Source organism: Triplophysa dalaica, chromosome 4, assembly GCF_015846415.1.
Source record: "Triplophysa dalaica isolate WHDGS20190420 chromosome 4, ASM1584641v1, whole genome shotgun sequence".
Taxonomy (NCBI): Eukaryota; Metazoa; Chordata; class Actinopteri; order Cypriniformes; family Nemacheilidae; genus Triplophysa; species Triplophysa dalaica.
This window is the reverse complement of record NC_079545.1, coordinates 5,195,286-5,217,672: the sequence shown is the minus strand read 5'-3', so window position 1 is coordinate 5,217,672 and position 22,387 is coordinate 5,195,286. Positions and strand designations below refer to the sequence as shown.

General features: G+C 37.7%; 1 long non-coding RNA gene across 11 annotated transcripts in view; it reads left to right on the top strand.

Annotated features, from left to right (window-relative positions):
- The first annotated feature begins 4,622 nt into the window (after positions 1-4,622).
- LOC130418828 (uncharacterized) overlaps positions 4,623-22,387 on the top strand; it is a 40,237-nt gene continuing 22,472 nt past the window's right edge. For 8 of the 11 annotated variants that reach the window (XR_008906412.1, XR_008906408.1, XR_008906411.1 and 5 more), the window contains exons 1-5: positions 4,623-4,763; positions 5,390-5,637; positions 5,871-6,119; positions 6,353-6,869; positions 7,103-7,351. This is a non-coding gene — a long non-coding RNA (uncharacterized LOC130418828). Of the gene's footprint in view, positions 4,764-5,389; positions 5,638-5,870; positions 6,120-6,352; positions 6,870-7,102; positions 7,352-7,584; positions 7,834-8,061; positions 8,272-22,387 lie in introns of those variants that run through there. The other 3 variants (XR_008906413.1, XR_008906410.1, XR_008906406.1) reach the window with 3 other exon arrangements.

The window sequence follows — 22,387 nt, the reverse complement described above, 5'->3', positions numbered from 1 at the left end:
ATCGTGTTTCCACCCAACCGAGCTAGCTGTACGTAATACAATTGTCTCTCTTTATACAGTTAAATGTGAAAACTACATTTAAGATTTTGTATATGTTTGTATATTAATAAATAAATGTTTGTACATTTTGGGGGGGAATGCTTGGTAGTTTGGTTTGAACCAATTTGGTCGAGTTATATTTGTTTTTCGTCGACTAAAGTTGTGTTGTAGTTTTGTCAGAATAAACCGGATTGCAATGAACTATTAATTTCTATTTGTATCCAACGTGACTTACGAAATGTCAAACACGTAGGCAGCTTAAATTAAATGACATTTAAATCAAACGACCATGAGAAAGTATTAGATTGTGTTATTGTCACTACAGTCAGCTGTGAACTGCGCCACCTGCTGGAGATAATTTAACCCCAAGAACTCTTTCTCTTGATGTTATTTTGCTTCATGCACAATGTTTGTCTCAGTGTTTTATGTTGCATCTCTTTGCGTCTGGGCTTTTATTGTGAAAAAGTCATTTTCACCAACATTTTTGTTTAATTCTTTAGTAGTGTATATTTTCTCATCTTCTATTATTTTACCTCTTCCTTGTAAGTATGGTGGTTAAAGTACTTTTTAATGTATTTACACTAACTAAGTAATTTATAGTGCATTTAAGGTGTAATATTATTATCAGTACTGTATGTGTGCTTCCTGGGATTGAACCAACCCCCTCTCTACTGCTTATACAACGGTCTGCTACACACCTCATAAGGTGTGGAATATTAATTCAATCATTTTTTTTGTTGCTGAAAGTTTGCCTTTAAACTCACCTTAATTATGCCCATAATAACACTCGTGAGAATACAGACAAAACTTTAGGTTTGTACCAGTGAGTTTTTCATGTTGTGTACTGTTTTGTTTGTGCAAAACCACCGTACTCACTGATTTGTGCCAAGCAAAGTAAGTTAAGTACTGATTTATTGTCCAACTGAGGAATTTCCTTACTTTTTAAAAAAAATATTTAAACCATTTGGCTTTGACTGGCCCTCTTCCTCTTTTTTAATCAGTTGGCCCTTTGGAAGTGCTAATTCAAGTTACTCAAACTACTGGCAATGCATATCCATTGTCTATATCTACCAGAAAAAACACAGAACTTGATCTTTATTCACGTTTGTCTTCTGCCAATAGTTGTTTGGTGCTTACTGTGAAGAGCCAGAACTCCTCAGCGGCCAAAAGAAGAAGAGGACATGGGATGAGGTGGAAGAACTAGACCGCTCCTTCATTTCCAGCAGAAGGAGGCCGATCTACAACGCCTCCAATGACATCCACCGGATGGAGTTAAGCCGGTCACCAGTCAGATGGCAAGGAAGGTGTTTGAGACTGCCGCCAATTCTCTGGATGACTCGGAAAGGGGTTTCGTGGCAGATTTCCTCACACATTCCACCGCCACAGCAGACAAGCATTACCAGATGAAGACACTGAAGGATGTGATATTTGCTCGCAAACTGCTGGGCCAGCTGGCTGGTGATTCTGGGTAAACATGGTTGTATCATCTCAACAAAATTGAATTGAATTGTTATCAATATTCTTATATACACTCACCTAAAGGATTATTAGGAACACCATACTAATACTGTGTTTGACTCCCTTTCGCATTCAGAACTGCCTTAATTCTATGTGGCATTGATTCAACAAGGTGCTGAAAGCATTCTTTAGAAATGTTGGCCCATATTGATAGGATAGCATCTTGCAGTTGATGGAGATTTGTGGGATGCATGAAGCTCCCGTTCCACCACATCCCAAAGATGCTCTATTGGGTTGAGATCTGGTGACTGTGGGGGCCATTTTAGTACAGTCAACTCATTGTCATGTTCAAGAAACCAATTTGAAATGATTCGAGCTTTGTGACATGATGCATTATCCTGCTGGAAGTAGCCATCAGAGGATGGGTACATGGTGGTCATAAAGGGATGGACATGGTCAGAAACAATGCTCAGGTAGGCCGTGGCATTTAAACGATGCCCAATTGGCACTAAGGGGCCTAAAGTGTGTCAAGAAAACATCCCCCACACCATTACACCACCATCATAATTGCATTAATGAGAAATTGAACAGGTGTTCCTAATAATCATTTAGGTGAGTGTATATAGTATGTCTATTGTTTTTATTAGATCTGAACCAGAAGCACAGTCTGGAAAAGCTACATCCCCCAAAAGAAAAACAAGTCATTGGTTGGATTGCGTGCGGATGATGTCACTTGCTTCCGACGCTCGTGGTGCCTTGGATACAGGCGTGCTCTGCTCTGTCTGGGTCACTGTCATCGTGCTGTTTGCTTTTTTTTCGATTGAGACATTTTTCTCTTAATCTCTCCCATGTAACACCATAAGACGGTTTAGTAAAAATACTCAAAAACAATCAAACGAAGCGTCGACCCATTAAATTCAGTGCTGCCTTATGTTTACGAAACTTTAGGCTCATTCATGACGCCAAAACTCCTCCACATTTCACGTTATAATGTCAGAATAGGTCATCATGTAATTGTTTGCAGAAGTACTACAAACAATCTGTGAATTATGATCGTATTGATTGATCTGAGTATGGAGAAGGAAAGGAACTGCTCATGATCCTAAGCATACCACCTCATCAGTGAAGTATGGTGGTGGTAGTGTCATGGCGTGGGCATGTATGGCTGCCAGTGGAACTGGTTCTCTAGTATTTATTGATGATGTGACTGCTGACAAAAGCTGCAGGATGAATTCTGAAGTGTTTCGGGCAATATTATCTGCTCTTATTCAGCCAAATGCTTCAGAACTCATTGGACGGAGCTTCACAGTGCAGATGGACAATGACCCAAAGCATACTGCAAAAGCAACCAAAGAGTTTTTGAAGGGAAAGAAGTGAACTGTTATGCAATGGCCAAATCAATCACCTGAACTGAATCCGCTGAATTGCTGAAGACAAAACTGAAGGGAAAATGCGTTCCAGACTTCAGACTGTAATTGACTGCAAAGGATTTGCAACAAAGTATTAAAAAGTGAAAGTTTGCTTTATGATTATTATTCTGTCCCATTACTTTTGGTCTCTTAACAAGTGGGAGGCACATATGCAAACTGTTGTAATTCCTACACCATTCACCTGATTTGGATGTAAATTCCTTCAAATTAAAGCTGACAGTCTGCAGTTAAAGCACATCTTGTTCGTTTCATTTGAAATCTATTGTGGTGGTGTATAGAGCTAAAAATGTAAGAATTGTGTCGATCTCCCAATATTTATGGACCTGTCTGTATATCATGATGTACCCTTCAAAAACCTGTTAGCAGATATACACCATTATGTTATCTTCTTTACTAGACATCTTTCTTGGGCTTATCAGAAGGTATATGACGTACTGAAGTTTCAGAGTTTAATGAAACAAAGAGCTCATGGTTAAGTGTAATTTTATTTGTTAGAAAAAGTAATAATGTACAACAAACCAGTGTCCGTGCACAGCAATGTCCCTGGTGTCAAATGTACCCCCGCTGGTGTATGAGTCCGTACCTACGGGTGTACAAACTAACACTGAAGCAGAATCTTTCTGGTGTGAAATGTGAATTTTTTCACGAAGTTAATGAATCAACTGAGTTCACTTTATAAGTGATGATTGACCTTTAGTGATGACACCTGCTGTCCATGATCCGAGTCCACTGAAAAAGTGAACAAGAACAGGAAAAAAAAGACAGTAGCCACACAGATTCATGTCATATATATACACAATCAAATATGCTAATAAAATACATATTTACATGTCACTAAATGAAACTCTTGACTACTTTGAATATAATAAGAGCTTAAGTTGTGTTTAGTGTTGCTGATGTTGTTTAATTCAACAAGTCATTTAAATTCTCCATTATGGTGATCAGTATATATTTGGTTGGGTACTTGGACTAAAGTCCAGCTTAGCAAACGTCTCTGCTTGTGTAAAGCCGTGTTTTAAATATACATCATGTTTAAGCCATTCACAGTCCTGTCTTTTGATTGAGTAGAAGCATTAGTATCAAGTAAGGCTTAGTGTGTGAGACAAATTAAAATGAGTGTTATTGTTATTATTAAATACAGATAGAGTGGTAAAATGCAATTTGAAAGATTTGATCAGAGGTTCACGCAATGTAGAGAGACCTCTCTCGAAACTGTGATCCATTGACAACTTCTTCAATCTATTGCCTTTAACTTCATGAATAAATGAACATTTAACACACGGAAGACTCTGCTTACGGGTGTACAAACTTACACCGAAGCACAGACTCATATAAACAGGGACATTGCTGTACATGAAGCACATACATAAATAACAACATTAAAAACAAATAAATTGTACTTAAATATGCGGTTAGTGACTTATTTATTGTGTTAAATGTATATTATGTGTGGTATAGTATATTATGTTTTTGAATGACACGAAGATGGTTAAATGATGTTTAAGTCAAATGCAAAACTCAAACTGAAGATGCAGATGAAGTGACAGTCTTCTGCGTTCCGGCGTCATCGTTTCAACGGCACTCTGGCTTCTGATTGGCTGCTTTGCGTTCTACCTGACGTCATTGAAGCCTCAGGCATCCACAGCCAAATGTTATCAGTGCAAACAGTTTTGTCAGTGACCAGTTCACTCCTCGAGTTTGGCTCGCTTACATCTTTACTTTAATACGATTGAGAATCTGTGTTCGGTGTCTGATCTGTGTAAGATCTCACATCAGTTCACGGTTTCTGATCTGTAGAAGAGCTCAGAGCAGCGCGCGACTTCACAACAGCGCGAGGTGAGTGATCAACATTAGTTGTTATGGACCTCAAGTGTGTGTAAACTTCACACAAACCAATATAAAGTCTTTTAATATATTCTCGATGCAGTCCTGTCACAATATTTGACGATTACTACAAGATTATCGTGGCCGAAGCACAATATAACTTTATAGCAAGTTTAAAAAACAACCGTTTGCTATGAAAATACGTTACAATAATCAGACTGTAAGATGAGTAAATCAAGAAATATTACACAACATTGTTAGAGTTGGACAGATGTGATATCAGGCTGGAGGATCTGCCATTATTAACAATAAAAACACGATCATCTCCTGAAACATGAAGCCCATCAGAATCACTAGTGTTCACAAGTCATTGAGCTAAAAGAGGTTAAATTGAGTGACATCAGTTAAAATTATCTTTCATTGAGTTTATATTGTGTGTGTTTTTGTAATGAATCAAACTGAATATAGGAGTGTAGAATGCTGTCAATGATTCTGCATTACCATTGACAATATTATCATGTGTGTAGTATTAACCCCATGTCTATAGTCACGGCTATTAATATCATAACTGGAAAACTGCTCTTGTAAAAGTGAAGTCGATGTGAAACTGTCATATTAATTGTGTTTTTATTTTGCAGATGAAATGATTCAGCACAAGTTCAGAAGTTTCAGGCCTGTTAGCGTCGATGGACAACAAACATAACCTGTTGAAGTTTGGCATTTAATTTTAAAACCTAATATTGCTTGAGTGAAAGAAAAAGTTTCTTCTAAAAAACAATATTTAAGATGAAAATCTAAGTTTGCAGGTTCAATGTACACACGTCCACCCCTGAGAGGAGCTCCGTCACAGAAAGTGTCTTGAAGCAAAGTCATCGCTTCAACCTCCGTGAGTTTGTTAAAACAACATTATATCAGCGAGACAAAGTGAGATTTGTAATATTTAAACAAATGTTTGACGGTTTGCTAAAATACACAGAAGGTACATACAAACTGTTTCAACATCTGATGTCATGTTGCTATTGAAGAACTGCACACAAACCATCACTGAAGTGAAACAACCCGTGTGTGAGTGTAAAGTCGATGTGAATCTGTCATATTAATTGTGTTTTTATTTTGCAGATGAAATGATTCTGCACAAGTTCAGAAGTTTCAGGCCCGCTAGCGTCGATGGACAACAAACATAACCTGTTAAAGTTTGCCATTTTAATTTTAAAACCTAATATTGCTTGAGTGAAAGAAAAAGTGTCTTCTAAAAAACAATATTTAAGATGAAAATCTAAGTTTGCAGGTTCAATGTACACACGTCCACCCCTGAGAGGAGCTCCGTCACAAAAAGTGTCTTGAAGCAAAGTCATCACTTCAACCGCTGTGAGTTTGTTAAAACAACATTAAATCAGCGAGACAAAGTGAGATTTGTAATATTTAAACAAATGTTTGAGGGTTCGCTAAAATACACAGAAGGTACATACAAACTGTTTCAACATCTGATGTCATGTTGCTATTGAAGAACTGCACACAAACCATCACTGAAATGAAACAACCCGTGTGTGAGTGTAAAGTCGATGTGAATCTGTCATATTAATTGTGTTTTTATTTTGCAGATGAAATGATTCCGCACAAGTTCAGAAGTTTCAGGCCTGTTAGCGTCGATGGACAACAAATATAACCTGTTAAAGTTTGGCATTTTAATTTTAAAATCTAATATTGCTTGAGTGAAAGAAAAAGTTTCTTCTAAAAAACAATATTTAAGATGAAAATCTAAGTTTGCAGGTTCAATGTACACACGTCCACCCCTGAGTGGAGCTCCGTCACAGAAAGTGTCTTGAAGCAAAGTCATCACTTCAACCGCTGTGAGTTTGTTAAAACAACATTATATCAGCGAGACAAAGTGAGATTTGTAATATTTAAACAAATGTTTGAGGGTTCGGAATATAACCTGTGAAAGTTTGGCATTTTAATTTTAAAACCTACTATTGCTTGAGTGAAAGAAAAAGTTTCTTCTAAAAAACAATATTTAAGATGAAAATCTAAGTTTGCAGGTTCAATGTACACACGTCCACCCCTGAGAGGAGCTCCGTCACAAAAATTTCTTGAAGCAAAGTCATCACTTCAACTGCTGTGAGTTTGTTAAAACAACATTATATCACCGAGACAAAGTGAGATTTGTAATATTTAAACAAATGTTTGAGGGTTCGCTAAAATACACAGAAGGTACATACAAACTGTTTCAACATCTGATGTCATGTTGCTATTGAAGAACTGCACACAAACCATCACTGAAATGAAACAACCCGTGTGTGAGTGTAAAGTCCATGTGAATCTGTCATATTAATTGTGTTTTTATTTTGCAGATGAAATGATTCCGCACAAGTTCAGAAGTTTCAGGCCTGTTAGCGTCGATGAACAACAAACATAACCTGTTAAAGTTTGGCATTTTAATTTTAAAACCTAATATTGCTTGAGTGAAAGAAAAAGTTTCTTCTAAAAAACAATATTTAAGATGAAAATCTAAGTTTGCAGGTTCAATGTACACACGTCCACCCCTGAGAGGAGCTCCGTCACAAAAAGTGTCTTGAAGCAAAGTCATCACTTCAACCGCTGTGAGTTTGTTAAAACAACATTAAATCAGCGAGACAAAGTGAGATTTGTAATATTTAAACAAATGTTTGAGGGTTCGCTAAAATACACAGAAGGTACATACAAACTGTTTCAACATCTGATGTCATGTTGCTATTGAAGAACTGCACACAAACCATCACTGAAATGAAACAACCCGTGTGTGAGTGTAAAGTCGATGTGAATCTGTCATATTAATTGTGTTTTTATTTTGCAGATGAAATGATTCTGCACAAGTTCAGAAGTTTCAGGCCCGCTAGCGTCGATGGACAACAAAGATAACCTGTGAAAGTTTGGCATTTTAATTTTAAAACCTAATATTGCTTGAATGACAGAAAAAGTTTCTTCTAAAAAACAATATTTAAGATGAAAATCTAAGTTTGCAGGTTCAATGTACACACGTCCACCCCTGAGTGGAGCTCCCTCACAGAAAGTGTCTTGAAGCAAAGTCATCGCTTCAACCATCGTGAGTTTGTTAAAACAACATTAAATCAGCAAGACAAAGTGAGATTTGTAATATTTAAACAAATGTTTGAGGGTTCGGAATGTAACCTGTGAAAGTTTGCCATTTTAATTTTAAAACCTACTATTGCTTGAGTGAAAGAAAAAGTTTCTTCTAGAAAACAATATTCAAGATGAAAATCTAAGTGTGAGTGTAACATTATCTCTATAATATGACGATTTGCCACGACAGAGCGAAGAGGATTTGCCACTACATAGCGAAGAGGATTTGCCACTACAAAGCGAAGAGGATTTGCCACTACATAGCGAAGAGGATTTGCCACTACAGAGCGAAGAGGATTTGCCACTACATAGCGAAGAGGATTTGCCACTACATAGCGAAGAGGATTTGCCACTACAAAGCGAAGAGGATTTGCCACTACATAGCGAAGAGGATTTGCCACTACAGAGCGAAGAGGATTTGCCACTACATAGCGAAGAGGATTTGCCACTACATAGCGAAGAGGATTTGCCACTACAGAGCGAAGAGGATTTGCCACTACATAGCGAAGAGGATTTGCCACTACATAGCGAAGAGGATTTGCCACTACATAGCGAAGAGGATTTGCCACTACAGAGCGAAGAGGATTTGCCACTACATAGCGAAGAGGATTTGCCACTACATAGCGAAGAGGATTTGCCACTACATAGCGAAGGGGATTTGATTTGCCCCTTCAGAGCGAAGGGGATTTGATTTGCCCCTTCAGAGCGAAGGGGATTTGATTTGCCCCTTCAGAGCGAAGGGGATTTGATTTGCCCCTTCAGAGCGAAGGGGATTTGATTTTGCCCCTTCAGAGCGAAGGGGATTTGATTTGCCCCTTCAGAGCGAAGGGGATTTGATTTTGCCCCTTCAGAGCGAAGGGGATTTGATTTGCCCCTTCAGAGCGAAGGGGATTTGATTTGCCCCTTCAGAGAATGTCATGATTAGATTGTGTATCTGATTGTGTGTAACTAACAGGGATCTGTACCTCAGATTGTTCATCATTGTGGGTTGAATGTCATGTTTATATTGTGTAACTGATTGTGTGTAACTAACAGGGATCTGTACCTCAGATTGTTCATCATTGTGGGTTGAATGTCATGTTTATATTGTGTAACTGATTGTGTGTAACTAACAGGGATCTGTACCTCAGATTGTTCATCATTGTGGGTTGAATGTCATGTTTATATTGTGTAACTGATTGTGTGTAACTAACAGGGATCTGTACCTCAGATTGTTCATCATTGTGGGTTGAATGTCATGATTATATTGTGTATCTGATTGTGTGTAACTAAGAGGGATCTGTACTTCACATTGTTCATCTGTGTCCTTTTGTTGTGGGTTGAATGTCATGTTTATATTGTGTAACTGATTGTGTGTAACTAACAGGGATCTGTACCTCAGATTGTTCATCATTGTGGGTTGAATGTCATGTTTATATTGTGCAACTGATTGTGTGTAACTAACAGGGATCTGTACCTCAGATTGTTCATCATTGTGGGTTGAATGTCATGTTTATATTGTGTAACTGATTGTGTGTAACTAACAGGGATCTGTACCTCAGATTGTTCATCATTGTGGGTTGAATGTCATGTTCATATTGTGTATCTGATTGTGTGTAACTAACAGGGATCTGTACCTCAGATTGTTCATCATTGTGGGTTGAATGTCATGTTTATATTGTGTATCTGATTGTGTGTAACTAAGAGGGATCTGTACTTCACATTGTTCATCTGTGTCCTTTTGTTGTGGGTTGAATGTCATGTTTATATTGTGTAACTGATTGTGTGTAACTAACAGGAATCTGTACTTCACATTGTTCATCAGTGTTCTCATGTTGTGCGTTGAATGTCATGATTAGATTCTGTAACTGATTGTGTGTAACTAACAGGGATCTGTACTTCACATTGTTCATCGGTGTTCTTTTGTTGTGTGTTGAATGTTATGATTATATTGTGTAACTGATTGTGCATAACTAACAGGGATCTGTATTTCACATTGTTCACCTGTGTTCTTTTGTTGCGTGTTGAATGTCATGATTATATTGTGTAACTGATTGTGTGTAACTAACAGGGATCTGTACCTCAGATTGTTCATCATTGTGGGTTGAGTGTCATGATTATATTGTGTATCTGATTGTGCGTAACTAACAGGGATCTGTACTTCACATTGTTCATCTGTGTTCTTTTGTTGTGCGTTGAATGTCATGATTATATTGTGTATCTGATTGTGCGTAACTAACAGGGATCTGTACTTCACATTGTTCATCTGTGTTCTTTTTTTGTGCATTGAATGTCATGATTATATTGTGTATCTGATTGTGCGTAACTAACAGGGATCTGTACTTCACATTGTTCATCTGTGTTCTTTTGTTGTGTGTTGAATGTCATGATTATATTGTGTAACTGATTGTGTGTAACTAACAGGGATCTGTACCTCAGATTGTTCATCATTGTGGGTTGAATGTCATGATTATATTGTGTATCTGATTGTGCGTAACTAACAGGGATCTGTACTTCACATTGTTCATCTGTGTTCTTTTGTTGTGCGTTGAATGTCATGATTATATTGTATATCTGATTGTGCGTAACTAACAGGGATCTGTACCTCAGATTGTTCATCATTGTGGGTTGAATGTCATGATTATATTGTGTAACTGATTGTGCGTAACTAACAGGGATCTGTACTTCACATTGTTCATCTGTGTTCTTTTGTTGTGCGTTGAATGTCATGATTATATTGTATATCTGATTGTGCGTAACTAACAGGGATCTGTACCTCAGATTGTTCATCATTTTGGGTTGAATGTCATGTTTATATTGTGTAACTGATTGTGTGTAACTAACAGGGATCTGTACCTCAGATTGTTCATCATTGTGGGTTGAATGTCATGATTATATTGTTTAACTGATTGTGTGTAACTAACAGGGATCTGTACCTCAGATCTTTTGTTGTGCGTTGAATGTCATGATTCGATTGTGTAACTGATTGTGTACAGCTGTAAACCTTCACACATTGGATTTAAACAAAAATTAACCCATCTTCACTTTGGATGCAATAGGCCATTATTTGACATTTCAAATATCAAAGGAAAATGTGTTAATCTAGTGAACACAAGTCTGTTTTATCTTCTAATAAACATTAATCATTATCCTGATTTATTACTCTGCATGTCACAGTGGTGTAACTTTCTTCAGAAAAAATTCTAATACTTGGATTGTACCAGTAGGAGGCACACTTGAGCAATTAATGTGACTTACTTTCTGCGACTCCCTTGCTCACAAAAAAGTCTTCTGCCTGATTTATATAAAAAATGTGAACAGGGAAAACCCACAGGCACAACTGACAAAACCTTATCTAATCCTTGCATGATTGTAGCAATATATCTGGTAAACAAATCTCTCGGTCTTTAACATGCTGACAACCTTTTGACACATGACTCTTTTTCTCAGGAGAAATTTCTGAGACACAAAAGAAATAAACCAAAGTTTTCATTCCTTTAATCTCATGAATGTCTATTTGAAGATGGATTGATATATAAAAGGAAACTCATCAGTTTTGGGTTGCCATAGGGTGGTTGCCAGGTATTTGTATAGTGGTCCAAGTAAAAAAACACTCCTTAAAAGTCTATGGCGTTTTTTCCTTGTTCTGTTATCTTACACTTTAAAATTGCAAATCTAGTCAGAAACATACTAGCATGACCTGATCAGTCGTCATGTCAATTGACAGATAAAGTACAGGCACACATCGCCCAGATTTCTGAAGAACAGGAACATGTTGACTATGTGGGTGATGTTGGACTTTTCTGTCCTGCGTGGTCAAAAATTGAAGAGAAAGGCAGCTCAAATAACTCTAATAAATGTTGAAGTTTATTGATCAGAAACAGCGCGCGCTGGGTCGTCTCGACAAATAACCAACCCAGTGTGTCATTCTAACAACATATTTATAGTATGTATGTGAGAGGGTGTATCTTCTTTCTTCAGGCGGTGCCTCCCTCTCTTGATTCAATCAGCTTCGTTCTCCTTTGTCTGCAAACATCATATGACACCCCACAATACCCAAATTCTGCATAACTAAGTACTCAGATGTGTGTGCATGCACTTCTTTGTTCCACCTTTGGTCTTTGACCCTTTAATTTATTGTCTGCACTCACATTCCTAGAGGCACCAATCTGCATTATCTGCTTTCCCCAATCATTTGTACACAAGGCTACACACACACACACATATACCACATCTTGTAGCAAACACATTCCAATCAGCCCTTAACTCCTCAGAGTTTTCTGCCTAAACATTATCATTAAAACACACACATATTATGTTCATCAAAACTGTAATAAAACTTATTAAAAAACTCCTTCAATCCCTCTCTTGACCTCTGAAAGAGGTCACATAACTTCATCATTGTCATAACCATCATCATCAGTGAATTGGTTGTCAGACAACAGTGGCATACTGTAAGGGGGTGGGGTGAGATCTTTCTTTTCTATTGCAGCCACAATTAAACGGTTACATAATGATCTGATACATGGAATACAGCAACATCCACAGGTGACCAAAATTCCCACAAACACAGCCATAGACACAATTATATGGTTAAAATGAAAAAATAAGACAAAGTTTATCATACCTGGTAAAATCAAGACTCACAGTTTCAGTGTGGGAAGTTCTGGTTACAGAAGCTTCCCTGAGTCTTTTGCCAATGCACCTTTTATACCCAAGAATGATGTACTGTACTCAATGTTCATTTTGAATACAATGGTCATTGTGAAATTTAGTTTAACTCGTGGCTGACGAGATCATCAAATGGGATGCCAATTTATCTGTGAACAGGATTCCCCGATAAAGCCAATCTTCTTAGAGGAGTGCAGGTAATGGATTATAGTTAAACAGTTTTAATATACTCCATGTTAGATTTGAAAGAACTAGACCCTTTCACCCATCGCACCATGACCTTTAAAACAATACCAAACATGAATCATCAAACTTCATACTATGACAATAAATAATATACACAGAATAAAGGGTAAGCATTTTCCTAGTGATCAGGGCCTGAAGAGATGAAGGGGAGAGGTGTGATAAGAAGATGGGGTTCAATTCTTGGGCATCAACAAAACCTGAGGGGAGGGCAGGATATCATTCCTCAGAATCTAGCAACAAATGGTGTTTGATTGTTTAGTCCCAGCTTTACAAACAACCTTAATTCTTTGCACTTTTCCAGCTGCCTTACAGTTCCTCCCCTGACCCCTTGGGGCAATCTCAGAGCAGTCCCAAGGGGGACACAGCTAGGCATTTTTTGGTCTTTGTTTATCAATTATTACCTCAGAAGTCTCTGTAGAGCTGGTACTGTGCAGAGCAGGTGGATCTTTGCTGTTCTTTTGCCCAGGTTGGTTTCCACCTAAGTCAGATAGTCTGCAATATAATTTGTTGTACCAAGTCCATTCAGTCAGAGCCCATGTGCTCTGTTTGTAGAAGGTGTCTTCCCACCGAAGAGAAACATCTGTGTGTAGTAGTATCCTCCCCATGATATTTATCTGACCCATTTATCCTTAGGAACATCTAAGTAGAAGGTATGGTTTGCAGCGCAGCTCCATAGGTTAAGGAATTCATCTCACTAATAACAGACCATTGTGTATGAGACACCTGAACGGCATCTGTATAAGCATACAACAACTGAACACTGATGATTTTAATAACATTGGGAGAAGATGATAAAGGGTTACAACAATAAAAATATATATATATTTCATGGTACCTGGTGCGAGTGGTGAATAAGGTCTCAATTTCATCCAAAGCCACATAAAGTGATCCCATTTGATTACCTGATTCTTCACTACTATAGTGGAATTTAGATACTCTGAGTATTTTATAGGAAGAGTGGCAAAAGTCAATTTAACTGGCATATTCTCCAGTGGTATACATCATAAAATAATAGTTTATAATTATATCTTTTAAATATATTGCAACCAAAATACAAATCTACAGTATGCATATAAATGTATTTTCATGCATTTATAAAATCCAGATACAACGTTATGCATAATATGGTATAGTTATATAACTTATTTTAATAACCATAACAGTAATTCAGAATACTCAAATACGAGTTAACCCTGCAGATCTATCATTACAAAGAAGTATTAGGACATATTCTGAATCTCTAATATAGCTGTTGTCAAAAAATTCTGTGAATGTTGATGTGTACAGTACGCCATTTCATGTTCAATGGTCAAAATCTGATTGAGAATTGCGAGGCCGATTGCAGAAGCGCCAGCACTTCAGATCTAACCACTCTTTAAACATATCATTAGACATATGTTAAAAACCAGTGTGCTATCTGGTTTGGAACAATGCCAATGATTTCAATTGAAAATTGCACAAATTGTCAATTTCACCTCTCTTCATCAGAATTCAAACCATTTACCATACATAAAACTATAAACATGCAGATTTACTATGTACATTGCAAGGTTTCACATAAATCAACAGAATTGTAACAACAGGTTTTATCTTATAATTAAATTAGCATCATGAGTTTGTCCTATGTGTGAGATGCTATATAGTTGTGTGTATGCATGACAGGCTATAGATCCTTCTTATGTATCATACTTGAAATCTAGACTAATTATCCTAGGCGATGTGTAGTGTTTTGAGTCTGGATAACTTTTAAGATTATGCCAGATAATCATTTTATGAGGTTGTAGTGGCGAAAGTGTGTCCACAATGCTATATGTTCATGTCTGGGAGTTGGGTATCTACAACAATCTGTGTTGCACAATTTGGATCCGGTGCTACACCGGGAGGCCGTGTAACTATTTCTGTGATGTAACTGTGAAGTGTGAATGACCCCTTGAAGTATAATCTCACCCATCTCCTCCATTTCAGGTTCTAAGACACCTCTCTGGTATCTGGACTCTAAAGGAGTCATAGTGATCAACCTGAAAAGAAAAACTTTAGGATAACAGACAGAGATACATTTTTTCTCTCAATTCAGTCAAATCTGTGGGTTAAATATCAGTCCATATGTTGTGGTGCTGTCTGTTTAGCAATTCATTTTTTATGGCACTACCCACACCTGTCCATTTGAGATCTTTGAGGCCTGTAAGGACTAGGGAATTTCTGTGTGATATTTAACAGATGGTTCACTATCACTTGTGCCATGGTATCTATAGTGTTAATGAACAAGTAAAAATAAAAATAGAAGAATTCTATGAGTCTTAAAATGGGTTTGCCCCATAAAAGTTAGAAATGCATGTGATGCTTCACTTTTCATCATATTTATTCTTAAATATTACTGCAATGCCTGCCCCATATGCACAATCTTCACTTACACAGTGCGCTAGAGGTTCAAATGTCACCTTTCTTCTATATGACCAATGTTCCTTTTTCTGCGCTTCTGTACTTCACCTTCAACACCCTCCCTCTCTTGGACCTGAGATCTCAGGTCCACAGCCGTCTATTCCAGAGACCTGCCATGGTTGGCTCCACCTCCTGCGGAAGGTCTTCAGTTGTACCCACTCCGTGGGTCGTGGAATAGGTTCTGGTTTAGGTCCAGGTGTGACTTGCTGGGAAAAGTGTTAGTGTTAGTTTGTCAAAATATGCACAATGTGACAACGGTTTGATGGTGTCTGGTGTCAGCGGTGTGGTTGGTCCTGGAAAAGATTGACCTGTAAGCAATTTAAATGGTGTAAAGCCTGAAATCCTGTTAACAGAAGAACGTACAGACATTAATGCTAGAGGGAGTGTAGATAACCAGGTCAATTTTTGTCTGTGCACAGATTTTAGCCAATTTCAGTTTCAGAGTGAGATTCATTCTCTCCACTTTGCAATTGTTCCTTCAGCACTATCTAAACTCTGTCTGCTATGCAATGAAACAGGGGGTGTGTGGTGATTTATTAGCTCCCCACACTCCTCTTCCCCCTCTCTTTTAACCGGACTCAAAGCAGTGGCCGTAAGTGCAATGCATGTCCATAGTCTTAATTCTTCCTTCATTTTAACTTCTTTATTTTTATGTTTATTCTTTTCTAACCACTTTATATTTTTTCTTTTTTTCTTCATCAACATTTCTCTAACGTTTGGCGCCAATATAACCAACATTTTTTCCTTCTTCAACATGTCTTTTCAGTCTTACATGCGCTCTTTTCTCCATGTCCCTAACTTTTCGTGCCAACTTAATCAACATACTCTCGGGATTCTCCCAACCATTTTCAATACATATCTGACTCCATTTACTTTCCCAAACTTTCTTCTCTTTTTTATGATTTTTCAGCTCCGCCTGAGCTAGTAACATATCCACTACACTTTGCCACTGGTCTAAAATCAGCATACCTCCATAGTTTTCACATTCCCTTTCATATTCTGCCATTCTTTCTCTATTTTATTATTGTTTATTCTCTTTCAGTTATACTAGACAAAATATTATCTCACTTTACAATATCACCCTTCAGGTATCAAACACCAAAATTTATTACATGTGCGTTGGGACTCTAACCCATCGTCTTAACCTGCGTTGGGACTCTAACCCAACGTCTTAACCTGCGTTGGGACTCTAACCCAACGTCTTAACCTGCGTTGGGACTCTAACCCAACGTCTTAACCTGCGTTGGGACTCTAACCCAATGTCTTAAATACAATTAAAGTGATCAGGAATATTTGAAATTCAACACAAAACAATTTAGAGTGTTCAATTAGCAGAGTTTGAATGTAACAGGTCTCTGCTTACCTTTCTTTATTCAGCCGGCTGTTGTGTTGAACCCAAGATGTTCCCTCTCCGCTTTTTGTCAATTCCTACTCTTCTAATTTAATGTGCCGTAAGACTATAACCTACGGTCAGCTGTGGGCCTTTCATCCACAGTCTTCTAATTTAATGTGCCGTAAGACTATAACCTACGGTCAGCTGTGGGCCTTTCATCCACAGTCTTCTAATTTAATGTGCCGTAAGACTATAACCTACGGTCAGCTGTGGGCCTTTCATCCACAGTCTTTTTTTTATTCTGATCAACAGATATCAACACTATCTATTAAATGGAACGGAGTACATATCAAATTCAACACATGAAATTTAGAGTGTCCAATATGCAGAAGATCGTTTAAACAGGTTTCTGCTTACCTTTTTATTTTGGTCGACCATATGTTGAACCCAAAATCGTTTCGTTCCGAATTTTCGGTCCTTGCCGAATTCTACGAATATCCTTACTGCCTTTTTTCTCCAATCACGTCGGGGTCACCATCTGTTGGACTTTTCTGTCCTGCGTGGTCAAAAATTGAAGAGAAAGGCAGCTCAAATAACTCTAATAAATGTTGAAGTTTATTGATCAGAAACAGCGCGCGCTGGGTCGTCTCGACAAAGAACCAACCCAGTGTGTCATTCTAACAACATATTTATAGTATGTATGTGAGAGGGTGTATCTTCTTTCTTCAGGCGGTGCCTCCCTCTCTTGATTCAATCAGCTTCGTTCTCCTTTGTCTGCAAACATCATATGACACCCCACAATACCCAAATTCTGCATAGCTAAGTACTCAGATGTGTGTGCATGCACTTCTTTGTTCCACCTTTGGTCTTTGACCCTTTAATTTATTGTCTGCACTCACATTCCTAGAGGCACCAATCTGCATTATCTGCTTTCCCCAATCATTTGTACACAAGGCTACACACACACACACATATACCACATCTTGTAGCAAACACATTCCAATCAGCCCTTAACTCCTCAGAGTTTTCTGCCTAAACATTATCATTAAAACACACACATATTATGTTCATCAAAACTGTAATAAAGAATAAACTTTTAAACGTTATAAAACTTATTAAAAAACTCCTTCAGTGATGACTTCCATAGACACACAGTTTCACATCTGCTCTATGTGTATATGTAAACGTGTGTGTGTGAATGTGTCTCCGAGTGTGTGGGTTCTGCAGGCTTCAAAGTAGGTTCATAGGATTGAGCAGATAAGTATGGCAACATTTTTCACTGGATTTTTCACCGTGTGTGTGGTTTGTAAAATGCCGGCGCCTGTAATCACGGAAAGACAGTGATCTACAACTGATTGAGCCTGTTACGACAAGCTAGACAAACATGCTTTAAACCAAATCCAAATGAGTCGCCTATAGAGGCAGATCCAAAGGGCAGGCACCTTAAAGGATTAGTCTAAATTTAAAAATGAAAATAATTTACTCACCTTAATGCTAATCCGGAATGGGGATAATGGTCAGGATCGTGATTGTGTGTAGTTTTACAGCACATGGCGAGTATAAGCATTGTTTGTTGTTTGCTTTTGGCAGCTGATAAAGCGTTAAGACTTGGAAGCATTGGTGCGTGACGTCAGACCTAACAGACGGATTTGTGCCTTAGAAAGAATCTGCCTGTTGCCAATCCTAGCGGATTTGTGTTCAACAGAGTCCCCTGCACTTCCTCGTACTAATCAAATCGCAACATCCCAGTCGCAGTGTTAATTCATTTTGAGCGGAGACAGAAGTTTAGTGTCTGCAGGGATGCAGAGGACAGTCATCATGCAAGAGACGATCTCTGACTCAATATGAGTGACTTTCTCTGCTGTCTCATTAACTCGAAATGCATTAGGGAATAGTCGGCCGTCCTGCCAACAGCGCAGAGACAGGCTCCTAAATCAGACCGCTGTTGGATGAAGTCCCGAATCAGCAAGAGATTTGCCTGTAATAAAGTTGGGCTTGCCATTTATTTGTCTGGAGTTGTAGCGGTAGTATAATGCAATATGACACAGTTGAGGTTTATTTGGAAACACCTACGTTAATACTTATCCACAGACAGGTCTGGCCGAGACAGCCCTTTTATCTTTTATAATTGAACTACTTTTAGCTTTACTGTTAATTGTAGAGATGCACCAACAAAAGATTTCTTCACCGATACTGAGACTGTGTAACCAATTATTCCGAGTGAAATCTGCCCATACCGATTCTGAAGATTAAATGAATATTTCTTTACTTTCTGAATGTTCTTAATTCATATAATGACTGTTAATATTGAACATTAAACTTGTGATGTTTCTTAAACTTTTTATATACCGAGCACACATTTGTTGCATTTTCCTGTCCTCTTTTGATTGACAGAACATCGGCTCTGATCATCGCCTGTCTTTAAACTATTGGCCGATACCGATTATTGGCAGATATATCGGTGTGTCTGTAATACTCTCCGCTCCATTTTACAAGATATAATTTATTTTTCAGAACTTTACACATTTCCTTCTAAAGTCTGGGCATAATAAAGCAATAAGCCCCGCGAAGCAGTTTGTTACCTGGAAATTTTATAACGGCTTAGAACTTGACTCAGAATCAAGGTCCAGAACAGACCGTTTTATAATAATGATTTTAGCTGTTTTTTTATGTTTATGTCAAAAACTCTTGACCCAAATTCTGAGTTGATGCCTAGTCAGATTTTGACCAATTTTGTTGGTTTTAATGGTTTTGATTCAATTAGTGGGCCTGGTCAAAAGGGAGCTTCATTTGTGCTTCAATTTTTTTTTATTTGATTTTGTATTTTGTTATTAAATGTAGTCAAGCAGGTACTTCTTCAAATTTAGAAAAAAGTGTAAATATCATTTAATTGTGTATATTAGGTGTCACAGGATCCGTTGTTTTATGTTGGAGAGAGACTATTTTGGCACCTTTTAGTTGCCATACTCTCTCTCCGGTCTTGTCATTGTTCCTGCCCTCCTGTTTTCTAGTTAGTGTTTATTAGTTTATCCCCTGCACCTGTCCCCTCTTGATTTGGTTCCCTTTATATTGACCTTGTGTCTCTTGTCTTGTGCTGGTTCATTGTTTGTGTCTTTGTGGTGAGTTGCTGTGTCTTGTGTAGTATAGTTTATTGTAGTTTAAGTGTCAAGTGTTGTGTCTAGTCTAGTCTAGTCTAGTCTAGTCTAGTCTAGTCTGGTCTGGTCTAGTCTAGTCTAGTCTAGTCTAGTCAGTCCATGTTCCTGCTGTTATGTTTTGTTCTGTTACCCCCTCGTGGGTGTTTGTTTTGTATTTATTTATTTATTAAAGTCTGTTAAACCCCTTACCCGCTGCCTTGCGTTTGGGTCCTCTGTCCCTCACCACCCACGTCCATGACAATTAGGTAGATAAATGAAATCCCCGCCATTGATAAAGGGGTCTGCTATTTTTTTTTCCAGTCATTTTTCGCATGATTATGTTTAAAATAGGCTAATATTTTATTTATGTGTTTTCATTAAATATCAATGAACCACAAACATCAATTTAGCATCGATTTAAAGTAAGTGGGGAAAAACAAAGCTTTTATTTGTGATATTTTATCTGTAATTTATTTGTGATATACAACACAAGTATATCATGTCTTATTCGTCTTGATAATAATAAATAATATAAACAATACTTTTTGTTGAAGGAAATGGAATCATCTAAATGTCTAACTTTGAGGCTCAAAATAAGTTTATTATTCACTGGGAACATTTCCTCACCAGCACATCTCTAATCACTACAACTCGATTGTTAATTATATTTGGGAAGGTATTTAATGTAAAAATTCTAGATTATATAAGTGATACTCGCTTTTAAAAGAATACAATAAATACCCTTATTGGATGTTTAATTTAGTTATTATTAGCAAAAGTTGAAATTCTAAAGTTTAGTCTTATCCGATTAATCAAAAAAACAATCGTCCGATTATTCAAAACTGATCTCGCATACCCCTCCGAAAATGTACAGTTGCACCCCTGTGTTAGGGGGGCAGAAATGACATTATGCTGGAAATCTGTGTGACATACATTATTCTCTATGATACATTTACATTAACTGTTGGACATTGATAGTGAACCAAATGGAATAATCAAGATTGTGAAAGTGTGTTCCAAAAGAGTTCACATTTTCAATGGTCACAGGGTTGAAACGAAGCCATAAATCAAAAAAGACCTTTTACATGATGCTCCAGAAAAAGAATTACACTCCAAAGATCAAAGCAAACTGTGTTTTTTATTGGATGCAGTAAGTTCACAGTTGGTACATTGGTTGCCAGCACTGTCAACTTTTTCTTTGAGTGAAATATAGCTATACAGCATTATCACTCAAAGAGATGGTGACACTGGCCTCATCGTGTCCAGTGACACGACATAATAAGTGGCAGTGGAGCAGACTGTCTGTTCATTCAGGTTTTAAATCCTAAAGGCAAATGCCACCAGAGGGGCAGGCAGAAGTGTTATTACACTATTCACTGAATTTCATCATCAATTAATTTGTCACAGACACATATCTCCAGTGGATTACAGCAGCGGCCTCAAGTCACGTATATGTGTGCTAAGTCAACCTTGTCAGCGAGAAATTAGGTTCTGTTGCTTGGTATTGGTTTGAGGATGAAAAAATGACCGATAACACATGCCAGAGCATGTACAAAAGTAACACGTACAAGATGCTGTGTTACATTGCGAATTTTAGACCATGGATGTGATAATACACATCTAAATATTATAGTTATAAGCCATTTCTGCCATTCTGTATAATTTAAGTAAAGATATAGAAGTTTGGTGACAAACCCCTCAAACTGAAGTCATTTGCCAGCATGGACAGTGGCGGTAACCAGATCTCACCAGTGCATTTCCTCAGCACAGGCCTGGATAGTAATGGATCTTTAAGAGTCGATAGACGTGAGATGAGTTGGACACTAACATGAGCAGTGAAGGCAGATACTCTTAAGAGTGATCGACTAGAGGACTCGCTCTCCTAATGGCTTTTCTCTCTCATCATTTAGCTCCCACGTTCACCGTCCAGCCATCATCCGTAAAATTTTGATATCAGACATTTATGAGCTGGTGGTTTTTTGTGCTGGTGATGTATTTGATGCTTCCAAGACAAAATGTTAATCAGTAGGCTATTGTGATACTAGAGGCAAGTTTTTGCTTTAGCCTTTTGAGGCATAGAACTCTACTGCCATCTTCAGCATTTTAGTTGCTATAACAGACATATAGTCTGAAATGCTGTGGGATTAAATTCCCATAATAATAATTCTTGACAGCTAGTTTGCGGTTATTATATCCAGAGGGAGTATTTTTGTAATTTACATTAACATTGTTAAAAAGCTTTTTTGACTCATTATGGTACCACAACTTTTCGACAAGAGGCAATTTAGTTTGAATTTATCACAATTTTGACTTTGATTTTATGGTATGTTTGAATGATAAATTAGCATTGGTTACATTATTCAAGGCTATTTTCTAAATATGATATCAAATCATATTGTGTATCATAATATACAGAGCTAAAGAGACTTACTGTATGTTTCTCAAATAATTTTGCTCGTAATTGTCATAAGATTTTTGAAAAACAAATATTTATTAATTGAATTTGCTTAAAATAGGCCAATGTAATATTTTGTTAAATAAACACAATTACAAACCACTTTGTCCCGCTTCCGACTTGTGTGTGTGGAGTTTGCATGTTCTCCCCGTGCCTCGGGGGTTTCCTCCGGGTACTCCGGTTTCCTCCCCTGGTCCAAAGACATGCATGGTAGGTTGATTGGCATCTCTGGAAAAAATTGTCCGTATGGTGTGAGTGT